We start from the raw sequence: 12,580 nt of genomic DNA, 5'->3' as shown, positions 1-12,580 counted from the left end.
TGAATCAGAGAAATATACAGAAGGAGGGCATTTAAAAAAACAACAAAACTCTCTGTATTAAGAATGCCAGCAGATGAAAGTGGTCAAGGTAACATAAATAAGCAGACATTATGTTACAAGTCATTAGTCACCAGCTTTAGGAAATATACCAGCTTCAGGCAAAAGCAACCAACAAAATGCACTCCAGCCAATGCTATGCTGGATACGTGCCAAATCTTTCATAAAACTTTGGACATCATGGAAAATAGAAGAGAAGACAACACCACCCCAGGAGATAATTGCATGAATGCTATATCAACTCCAAGACACCTGCAGTGTTTCTTATCTAAATCTTTACTTAAAATAGAAAGGCCTAGATTATTCTGATCATGTAGTAAGGCTTATATATTATTTTAAGTAACAGAAAGACCACATTTCTATAAAAACATAAAAGAAGGTTTCTTAATGTGAAGAATGTATTTAGGAATCTTAGTCTAGATCTTGCTACATTGGATTTTAAGCCTCTGAAAGCAGAGGCATTGTGGTAGAATGCAACATGTACTTGTCACATACCTCCTTCTACAAACAGAGGGTAATATAAGAATAGAAAAACAAAAGATCTGATTAGACTTAAGACCAAGGTTAGGTCCTTTGGACTCCAAAAGGAACAGAAATGCAAAGCTGTGTGCTGAGCTGAAGCTGTACACCTACTGGCTTTCAGGTCTGGAGGCAGCAACGGCGATTGTGAGCCCAGCTGTGGTGTGTAAGTGGAATTAAAGTGCTTCAAATGAGATTGGGGTTTGGGGGTGAGGGGATGGAAGATGCTGTGAGAAGAGAAATGAGATCTTGGCTTACTGCTTGATGGTAGAAGGTAAAACTTGTTAGTATGCTCTATAAAGATAGCTTAAAAAAAACATAACAACATAGCATAGCACAGTGTAACATAACAAGCAAAAATATATTGCTAACCACCATAGTCAGGTATTGAATCAAGCCGTCCATTGGCTCAATGAATGCATCTATGAGATCTCCAGCATCACTGTAGAGTATCTTGAGAGGACCTTCAAGATGGCGGAGAAGTAAGATGTGGAGATCACCTTCCTCCCCGCAAATACATCAAAAATACATCTACATGTGGAACAACTCCTACAGAACACCTATTGAATGCTGGCAGAAGACCTCAGACTTCCCAAAAGGCATGAAACTCCCCACATACCTAGGTAGGGCAAAAGAAAAAAGAAAAAAACAGAGACAAAAGAATAGGGATGGGACCTGCACCTCTGGGAGGGAGCTGTGAAGGAGGAAAAGTTTCCACACACTAGGAAGCCCCTTCACTGGTGGAGACTGAGGGTGGCGGAGGGGGTAAGCTTCGGAGCCATGGAGGACAGCGCAGCAACAGGGGTGCAGAGGGCAAATCGGAGAGATTCCTGCACAGAGGATTGGTGCCAACCAGCACTCACCAGGCTGAGAGGCTTGTCTGCTCACCCACCAGGGCAGGTGGGGGGTGGGAGCTGAGGCTCGGGCTTCGGAGGTCAGATCCCAGGGAGAGGACTGGGGTTGGCTGTGTGAACACAGCCTGAAGAGGGCTAGTGCACCACAGCCAACTTGGAGGGAATCTAGGAAAAAGTCTGGACTTGCCTAAGAGGCAAGAGAACATTGTTTTGGGATACGCAACGAGAGGGGATTCAGAGCACTGCCTAAATGAGCTCCAGAGATGGGCATGAGCTGCGGCTATAAGCATGGACACCAGAGACTGAGCTGCGGCTATCAGCATGGACACCAGAGATGGGCATGAAACACTAACACTGCTGCTGCAGCCACCAAGAATGCTGTGTGCAAGCACAGGTAACTATCCACACCTCCCCTCCTGGGAGCGTGTGCAGCCTGCCACTGCCAGGGTCCCGTGATCCAGGGACAACTGCCCCGGGAAAACACGCAGCGTGCCCCAGGCTGGTGTAACATCACGATGGCCTCTGCCGCCACAGGCTTGCCCTGCATTCCGTACCCCTCACTTACCCCGCCTGAGTGAGCCAGAGCCGCTTAATCAGCCGCTTCTTAAAACCCCTCCCATCTGGGTGAAGAACAGACACCAGAGGACAACCTACATACAGAGGTGTGGCCAAATTCAAAGCTGAACACCAGGAGCTGTGCAAAAAAATAAGAGAAAAGGAAATTTCTCTGTGCAGCCTCAGGAGCAGCAGATTAAATCTCCACAATCAACTTGATGTACCCTGAAACTGTGGAATACCTGAGTAGACAATGAAACATCCCAAAATTCAGGCAGTGGACTTTGGGAGCAACTATAGACTTAGGGTTTGCAGTATGTGACTGAATAGTTTCTGATTTTTATGTTTATCTTAGTTTCGTTTTTAGTGTTTCATTGGTGGATTGGTTTATTGGTTTGGTTGCTCTCTTCTCTTTTTTTTTAATTACTTTTTATTTTAATAATATTGTTTTTTTTTATTTTAATAACTTTATTTTATTTTTCTTTCTTTCTTTTCTTTTCTCCCTTGTCTTCTGAGCTGTGTGGCTGACACGGTATTGGTTCACCAGCTGGGTGTCAGCCTCTGAGGTGGGAGAGCCGAATTCAGGATATTTGACCACAAGAGACATCCTAGCTCCACGTAATATCAATTGGCAAGAGCTCTCCCAGAGATTTCCATCTCAACTTTAAGACCCAGCTCCACTCAATGACCAGCAAGCTTCACTGCTAAACACCTCATGCCAAACAACTAGCAAGACAGGAACACAACCCCACCCATTAGCAGAGAGGCTACCTAAAATCATAATACGTTCACAGGCATCCCCAAACACACCACCAGACATGGTCCTGTCCACCAGAAACACAGGATTCAGCCTCATGCACCAAAGCAAAGGCACCAGTCCCCTCCACCAGGAAGCCTACACAACCAACTGAACCAACCTTACCCACTGGGGGCAGACACCAAAAACAACAGGAACTACAAACCTGCAGCCTGAGAAAAGGAGAATGCAAACACAGTAAGTTAAGCAAAATGAGAAGACAGAGAAATATGCAGCAGATGAAGGAGTAAGGTAAAAACCCAGCAGAACAAACTAATGAAGAGGAAGTAGGCAGTCTACCTGAAAAAGAATTCAGAGTGATGAAAGTAAAGATGATCCAAAATCTTGGAAATAGAATGGAGAAATTACAAGAAATGTTAAACAAGGACCTAGAAGAACTAAAGAACAAACAAACAATGATGAAATAAATGAAAAAATAAATGAAATTAAAAATTCTCTAGAAGGATTCAGTAGCAGAATAACTGAGGCAGAAGAATGGATAAGTGACCTGGAAGATAAAATAGTGGAAATAACTACTGCAGAGAAGAATAAAGAAAAAACAATGAAAAGAATTGAGGACAGTCTCAGAGAACTCTGGGACAACAGTAAACACACCAACATTTGAATTATAGGGGTCCCAGAAGAAGAGAAAATGAAAGGGACTGAGAAAATATTTGAAGAGATTATAGTTGAAAACTTCCCAAGTATGGGAAAGGAAATAGTCAATCAAGTCCAGGAAGCACAGAAAGTCCCATACAGGATAAATCCAAGGAGAAACACACCAAGACACATACTAATAAAACTATCAAAAATTAAATACAAAGAAAAAATATTAAAAGCAGCAAGGGAAAAGCAACAAATAACATACAAGGGAATCCCCATATGGTTAACAGCTGATATTTCAGCAGAAACTCTGCAAGCCAGAAGGGAGTGGCAGGACATATTTAAAGTTATGAAAGGGGAAAACCTACAACCAAGATTACTCTACCCAGCAAGGATCTCATTCAGATTCAACAGAGAAATTAAAAACTTTACAAACAAGGAAAAGCTAAGAGAATTCAGCACCACCAAACCAGCTTTACAACGAACGCTAAAGTAACTTATCTAGGCAGGAAACACAAGAGAAGGAAAAGACCTACAATAATGAACCTCAAACAGTTAAGAAAATGGTAATAGGAACATACATATTGATAATTACCTTAAATGTAAATAGATTACATGCTCCAACCAAAAGACGTAGACTGGCTGAATGGACACAAAAACAAGACCCATATATATGCTGTCTACAAGAGACCCACTTCAGACCTAGGGACACATACAGACTGAAAATGAGGAGATGGAAAAAGATATTCCAAGAAAATGGAAATCAGAAGAAAGCTGGAGAAGCAATTCTCATATCAGACAAAATAGACTTTAAAATAAAGACTCTTACAAGAGACAAAGGACACTACATAATGATCAAGGGATCAATCCAAGAAGAAGATATAACAATTGTAAATATTTATGCACCCAAAATGGGAGCACCTCAATATATAAGGGAAAAGCTAACAGCCATAAAAGGGGAAATCGACAGTAATAAAATAATAGTAGGGGAATTTAACACCCCATTTTCACTATGGACAGATCATCCAAAATGAAAATAAATACAGAAACCAAAGCTTTAAATGACACATTAAACAAAATGGATTTAATTGATATTTACAGGACATTCCATCTAAAAACAACAGAATACACTTTCTCCTCAAGTGCTCATGGAACATTCTGCAGGATAGATCAGATCTTGGGACACAAATGAAACCTTGGTAAATTTAAGAAAACTGAAATCATACCAAGCATCTTTTCTGACCACAGTGCTACAAGACTAGATATCAAATACAGGAAAATACTGCAAAAAATACAAACACATGGAGGCTAAACGCTATATTACTAAATAACCAAGAGATCACTGAATCAAAGAGGAAATCAAAAAGTACCTAGAAACAAATGACAATGAAAATACAATGAGCCAAAACCTATATGATGCAGCAAAAGCAGTTCTAAGAGGGAAATTTATAGCAATAAAATCCTACTTCAAGAAACAAAAAAAACTCAAATAAACAACCTAACCTTACACCTAAACTAATTAGAGAAAGAAGAACAAAAAACCCCCAAAGTTAGCAGAAGGGAAGAAATCATAAATATCAGATCAGAAATAAATGAAAAAGAAATGAAGGAAATAGCAAAGATCAATAAAACTAACAGTTGGTTCTTTGAGAAGATAAACAAAATGGATAAACCATTAGCCAGAATCATGAAGAAAAAAAGGGAGAAGACTCAACTCAACAGAATTAGAAATGAAAAAGAAGTAACAACTGACCCTGCAGAAATACAAAGGATGATGAGAGATTACTACAAGCAATTATATGTCAAGAAAATGGACAACCTGGAAGAAATGGACAAATTCTTAGAAAAACACAAACTTCTGAGACTGAACCAGGAAGAAATAGAAAATATAAACAGACCAATCACAAGCACTGAAATTGAAACTTGGTTAAAAATCTTCCAACAAACAAAAACCCAGGACCAGATGGCTTCACAGGCGAATTCTACCAAACACTTAGTGAAGAGCTAATACCTATCCTTCTCAAACTCTTCCAAAATATAGCAGAGGGAGGAACATATCCAAACTCATTCTACAAGGCCACCGTCACCCTGATACCAAAAACCAACAAAGATGTTACCAAAAAAGAACACGACAGGCCAATATCACTGATGAACAGACATGCAAAAATCCTCAACAATATACTTGGAAACAGAATACTTCCAACAGCACATTAAAAGGATCACAGGGCTTACCTGGTGGCACAGTGGTTGAGAGTCCGCCTGCCAATGCAGGGGACACGGGTTCGTGCCCCCGTCTGGGAGAATCCCTCGTGCCATGGAGCGGCTGGGCCTGTGAGCCATGGCCACTGGGCCTGCGCGTCTGGAGCCTGTGCTCTGCAACGGGAGAGGCCACAACAGTGAGAGGCTCACGTACTGCAAAAAAAAAAAAAAAAGGATCTCACATACCATGATCAAGTGGGTTTTATTCCAGGGATGCAAAGATTCTTCAATATATGCAAATCAATCAATGTGGTACACCATATTAACAAATTGAAGGGAAAAAACCATATGATCATCTCAATAGATGCAGAAAAAGCATTCGACGGAATTCAACACCCAACTATGATAAAAACTCTCAAGAAAGTAGGCATAGAGGGAACTTACCTCAACATAATAAAGGCCATATATGACAAACCCACAGCCAACATCGTTCTCAATGGTGAAAAGCTGAAACCATTTCCACTAAGATCAGAAACAAGGTTGCCCATTCTCACCACTATTATTCAACATAGTTTTGGAAGTTTTAGCCACAGCAATCAGAGAAGAAAAAGAAATAAAAGGAATACAAATCGGAAAAGAAGTAAAATTGTCACTGTTTGCAGACAACATGATACAATACATAGAGAATCCTAAAGATGCTACCAGAAAACTACTAGAGCTAATCAATGATTTGGGGAAAGTAGCAGGATACAAAATTAATGCACAGAAATCTCTTGCATTCCTATACACTAACAACAAAAGATCAGAAAGAGAAATTAAGGAAACACTCTCATTTACCACTGCAACAAAAAGAATAAAATACTTAGAAATAAACCTACCTAAGGTGACAAAAGACCTGTATGCAGAAAAGTGTAAGACACTGATGAAAGAAATTAAAGATGATACAAACAGATGGAAAGATATACCATGTTCTTGGATTGGAGGAATCAACATTGTGAAAATGACTATACTACCCAAAGAAATCTATAGATTCAATGCAATCCCTATGAAAATGCCAATTTCACAGAAATAGAACAAAAAATTTCATAATTTGTATGGAAACACAGAAGACCCAGAATAGCAAAAGCAATCTTGCGAAAGAAAAACGGAGCTGGAGGAATCAGGCTACCTGACTTCAGACTATACTACAAAGCTACAGTAATCAAGACAGTATGGTACTGTCAGAAAAACAGTACTACAGATCAATGGAACAGGATAGAAAGCCCAGAGATAAACCCATGCATTATGGTCACCTTATTTTTGATAAAGGAAGCAAGAGGATACAATGGAGAAAAGAGAGCCTCTTCAGTAAGTGGTGCTGGGAAAACTGGACAGCTACATGTAAAAGGATGAAATTGTAACACTCCATAATACACAAAAATAAACTCAAAAGGGATTAAAGACATAAATGTAAGGCCAGACACTATAAAATTCTTAGAGGAAAACATCAACAGAACAGTCTATGACATAAATAACAGCATGATCCTTTTTGACCCACTTCCTATACAAATGGAAATAAAAACAAAAATAAACAAATGGGACTTAATGAAACTTAAAAGCTTTTGCACAGCAAAGGAAACCAAAACAAGACGAAAAGACATCCCTCAAAATGGGAGAAAATATTTGCAAATGAAGCAACTGACAAAGGATTAAACTCCAAAATATACAAACTGCTCATGCAGCTCAATGTCAAAAAACCAAACAACCCACTCCAAAAATGGGCAGAAGACCTAAATAGACATTTCTCTAAAGAAGATATACAGGTTGCCAACAAACACATGAAAGGATGCTCAACATCACTTATCATCAGAGAAATGCAAATCAAAACTACAATGAGTTATTACCTCACACTAGTCAGAATGGCCATCATCAAAATACCTACAAACAATAAATGCTGGAGAGGGTGTGGGGAAAAGGGAACCCTCTTGCACTGTTGGTGGGAATGTAAATTGATACAGCCACTATGGAGAACACTATGGAGGTGTCTTAAAAAACTAAAAATAGAACTACGATATGACCCAGCAATACCACTACTGGGCATATACCCTGAGAAAACCATAATTCAAAAATAGACATGTACCACAGTATTCATTGCAGTACTATTTACAATAGCCAGGACATGGAAGCAACCTAAATGTCCATCAACAGGTGAATGGATAAAGAAGATGTGGCACATGTATACAATGGAATATTACTCAGCCATAAAAAGAAACAAAATTGAGTTTTTTGTAGTGAGGTGGATGGACCTAGAGTCTGTCATACAGAGTGAAGTAAGTCAGAAAGAGAAAAACAAATACCATATGCTAACACATATATATGGAATCTAAAAACAAAAAAAAAAAATGGTTCTGATGAACCTAGGGGCAGGACAGGAATAAAGATGCAGACATAGATAATGGACTTGAGGACATGGGGATGAGGAAGGGTAAGCTGGGACGAAGTGAGAGAATGGCACTGACATATATACATTACGAAATGTAAAATAGATAGCTAGTCAGAAGCAGTCACATAGCACAGGGAGACCAACATTTTGCTTTGTGACCACCTAGAGGGATGGGATAGGGAGGGTGGGAGGCAGATGCAAGAGGGAAGTGATATGGAATATATGTATACATATAGCTGATTCACTCTTTTATACAGTGGAAACTAACACAACAATGTAAAGCAATTATACTCCAATAAAGATGTTAAAAAAAAGCAAACTCATTAAGAAACAAAGTAACCATTTTAAAGGAATTAATTATATAGAGCAGACTGACAATAACCTTAATAACATGTATGTTATTTATTAAAAATAATCAAGAAGTCATTTTTTAAAAGAGATAAAACAAAAACAGATGGATAGGGCTTCCCTGGTGGCACTGTGGTTAAGAATCCGCCTGCCAATGCAGGGGACACGGATTTGAGCCCTGGTGCGGGAAGATCCCACATTCTGAGGGACAACTAAGCTTGTGCACCAGAACTGCTGAGCCTGCGCTATAGAGCCTGCGAGTCACAACTGCTGAGCCCATGTGCCACAACTGCTGAAGCCTTGGTGGCTAGAACCCCTGCTCCACAACAAGAGAAGCTGCCACAATGAGAAGCCCATGCACCACAACGAAGAGTAGCCCCCACTTACCACAACTAGAGAAAGCCTGTGCACAGCAAGGAAGACCCAATGTAGCCAAAAATAAATAAATAAAATTTAAAAATTTTTTAAAAAAGAAAAGACTTAAGAAAAAACAAAAACAGATGGATATGAAAAAGAACCAATTAGAAGTCTGGGAAGGAAGAAAGATTTACAGAAAAAAAAAATTAATAGGATTATAAACCCCAGGATGAAAATAGTGGAAGAAACAATTAGAAAATTGGAAAACAGAACAGAAATTTACCCAGAATGAAGCACAGAGAAACAAAAAGTTGTTTTAAATATAAAATATTAGATATAAGACATAAACAATAGATGACACGATCTAATTTATGTCTACTAAATGCTGCAGAAAATGGAAATATCATGAAGAAATATTATTTGAAGAATTAATAAGTATGAATTTTGCAAAAGTTAAAGAAATATATGAACACTTACATCTGAGTATTTTCTCTGGGTATTGAGCAGGGTTAATAAAGATAAATCTAGCCAAAAGGTGAGTTATCAAACGTGTAGGACATTAAAGATGTTTAAAAACAAAACAAAACAAAACAAAAAAACAATGAAACCTAACAGGAAAAAAAAGAGAGACTACCATGACAATTATACTGATAGTAAACTTGTCAGTAGTAAATAAATGTCAGAAAAGAATGAACAAATATTTTAAAAGTGCTCAGGGAAATTTTCTGTCAATTTATCAGTTTTTACCTAGTTAAGCTATTTTTCAGAAAGGAAAGCAAAATGTAAGCGTTTTCAGATATGCAAAAACAAAGGGAGTTTACTACTCACATACTTTCACTAAAAGATCTATTAAAGAATATACTTCAGGAAATTGACAAATTAACATATAAGGAAGTTGCCGAAATGAAGGATCAATGGTGAGACCAGAAATTGATAAAATATGTCAACAAATGTAATCAATGATTATCTTTGAGAGCAATATTTGTGTGTACACACATTTAAAACAAAGAAAATAAAAACAAGAAGTATTGTGTGTGTGTTGGGGGGAGGGAGAGAAGGTGTTCAGTGGCTGCTGAAAACTTGATCAATCTAAAAGTTAACAAAAAAAAAAAAAGAAAACAAAACAGAATTCCAAAATAAGATTATAGAAATAGGCCCAAATATAACAGTATTCTCAATAGATAAAAATGGAAGAGAGAGAATATCAGAATAGACTGAAAAAAACAATAGCACAGTATTGCTTACTAGACACAATCTAAAACAAAAATCACACAGAATGGTTAAAATAAAGAATCTGGAAAATATCAGAAAAATACAGATTAACACAGAAGGAAGTCTTGTGAATTAAGGAAAAAATGGTGAAACCAAAAATCCAAATAAGCTGGTCTATCTATACATTTTTTAATCGTAAGTATCTATGACAATGTGTTAAAATTTGATTAAGCTGATTTTTTTTGTTTTATTGCCCTCTGGAACTTTCCTTATAGTAGTAATATTTCCTAATAAAAATATTGTTTAAAAAATTATATTGGATACAGGGAGCCAGGAGTTTTACAATAACTTCTCAGCTATGTCACTAATTTTGGCAACTCTATAGTCTTGAGGTAGTACATCTAGAAACTTAGAATTTTGGATTTTCAGTGGTTCATGTATCTGTTGCATCAATATCATTGTCACATATTAAAAAATACCTCTTGGATCAGAATCTTCAGATGGGGTCAAGTTTGATATAGGGCAGGCATGTCTATTTTTAAAGCCCACTCCCCACCTCCATGAAGGACATCTGGATTTGGAAACCATTAATAAAGAACCTCTCATTTCAAAGGAAACTGGCTATGATTTCTCATAATCTCAAAAACAAACTGTTAATAATCTTTACTCTTCCTTTTATTGGGAAAAGATCCAAATACTAAACCAAATTAAAGGCTAAAGACATTAGATTTATATGTATTAGCAAAAAAAGCAGAAGCAGAGCATAATAATTATTTTTAGTAAATAATACTTTAAAAGCTTTCTATCACCTACCACAGAGGTTCTTAACACAGACTTGATAGGAGTTCAGAGGCTCTACAGAACCCCCTAAAATGTGTGCAATTGTGTGTGTATGTGTGCATTTTCAGGAGGACAGGGTCACTAGTTTTCATTTAGTTACAAAGATTTGTAATTCTAAATAGATTAGAAACCACTGATTTAAAAAAATGACCATAAGAAACTAAAAATACTAGAAAAAACCTTCCCCAAACCTTGTAGCATTTCAGTGTGATGCTAGAAGTCATGACTAAATGTTGCTTTGTGTGTAGGATTGAGGTCAGCACTAATTCATTAGGAGGTAGTGACTGAGGATCCAAGAGAGATAATTTACAATGACATGCCCTGACACCTTGAAACACCATAAATGGAAAAGGGGATTCTTTAAGCTGGTACTGTGTAGAAAAGGATGGTCAAATAGGAGACCATTATAGAAGGTTAGAAACTGGGTTCCAGTCCTGCCTTGCCCCACAAGGAGGAGTGTGGGCAAGTCACCTGGCCTCTCCTCATCAAAACGTGAAGGTAGTGGCAGGTCACTTAAAAGTGCCTTCCTGTTCTAGATTCCATAATTCTACAGAAACAGTGTTCTCTCCTCCAAAACAGAAGAAAAAGCAACATCACACCCCAAGTACAGATCTAAATGCAATCCAGAAAATCCAATGAAGGATCAGAAATAGAAAAATCCAATTTTAGAAAAAAAATTAATTTTGCTAATCCAATAATCTGAACATCAGTTCCATGAAAAATTAGCACAATACACTGTACCTCTTTGAGCAAATAATTAAGTTTCAGCAAGCAGACAAAGGCCATTAGGATGACTAAAAGTTAGGGATGTGATTCTCCTTTCAAGGTGTTCTCATTTCTCTTGAAAGTTCAAAATTAACAAATTAGATAAGCTTGGGCAGGCTAGTATTCAACTGGCAGTCAGCCCAAACCACCATTTATCCTAGGAGTCCTACAGTCAAAGCACGATCATATGAGCTTATGCCCACTAGATCCTTTGAGTTGTGAATGCATTAGTCTTTAGCTGACCCAAACTATTAGTATTTATTATTCCTAAAAGTCTATCTAGTTAATCCCCTGGTTTCCAAACTGTGTGCCAAGCCATCATGGAATATCTGAAGCAAATTCACAGGGCACAAAAATATTTTAAAATTAAAGGGACACACATCCATATTTCTCAGACCTCCTTTGAACTGCTAGCATGGTTTCAACTTTAAGCCTTGCAACATTCCTTTCTATGACATTGGATATTGGCAAAGTTAGGTTTTTGATGATTGCTGTGTAACACATAAGTGTAAACTAAGTAATACACAAAAATCATCGTGGAATAAGAAATGAGGGAGGCAATATCCAACCTGATTCCAGAGTTTTAAAAGTTGTAAAGTATCCAACAGGTACACATATTCCATTAGTAAGTAATTGTGGTTATTTAAGAATGAAATAAAAATATGATTTTGTGTTTCAATTTCTGTGTATTAGCTTTTTTTCCAAATGTTATGTTAGGACATAAATACTAAGTTATTTGGACTTAACCAACTTAATGAACAGAAAAATCACCGAGACACCAAAAGTCACGAGAAAGTTTGGGAAGCACTGGTTAACGGTCAAGAGTGGTCCAAAGCTTGGATGGAAAACAAGCTTTACATTCGAAGTTGTAGGGCATATATTTGTTCTTGGATTATACAATATAATAGGAGGGGAGGAAGAGGAGGGAAAAGAGGAGAAGAAGGAGGAGAAGCAGTAGAAGAAGAAAAAGAGGAAATAGTAGTGGTGGTATTATTAGTAATAATAGTATTAACTGAGTTCTTACTACGTGACAGGTATTATGTTAAGCACCTT

General features: G+C 37.6%; 1 long non-coding RNA gene across 1 annotated transcript in view; it reads right to left on the bottom strand.

Annotated features, from left to right (window-relative positions):
* The window catches only part of LOC132593789 (uncharacterized), a 191,708-nt gene that overhangs the window by 119,322 nt on the left and 59,806 nt on the right, over nt 1-12,580 (bottom strand). The window contains exons 2-3 of the long non-coding RNA XR_009559642.1: nt 5,617-5,796; nt 1,996-2,124 (exon numbers count right to left, since the gene is read on the bottom strand). This is a non-coding gene — a long non-coding RNA (uncharacterized lncRNA). The remainder of the gene's footprint in view (nt 1-1,995; nt 2,125-5,616; nt 5,797-12,580) is intronic.

The sequence above is a fragment of the Globicephala melas genome, chromosome 1, assembly GCF_963455315.2.
Source record: "Globicephala melas chromosome 1, mGloMel1.2, whole genome shotgun sequence".
Lineage (NCBI taxonomy): Eukaryota > Metazoa > Chordata > Mammalia > Artiodactyla > Delphinidae > Globicephala > Globicephala melas.
The sequence above is the reverse complement of the archived record's forward strand: the minus strand, read 5'-3'. Positions and strand labels throughout refer to the sequence as shown.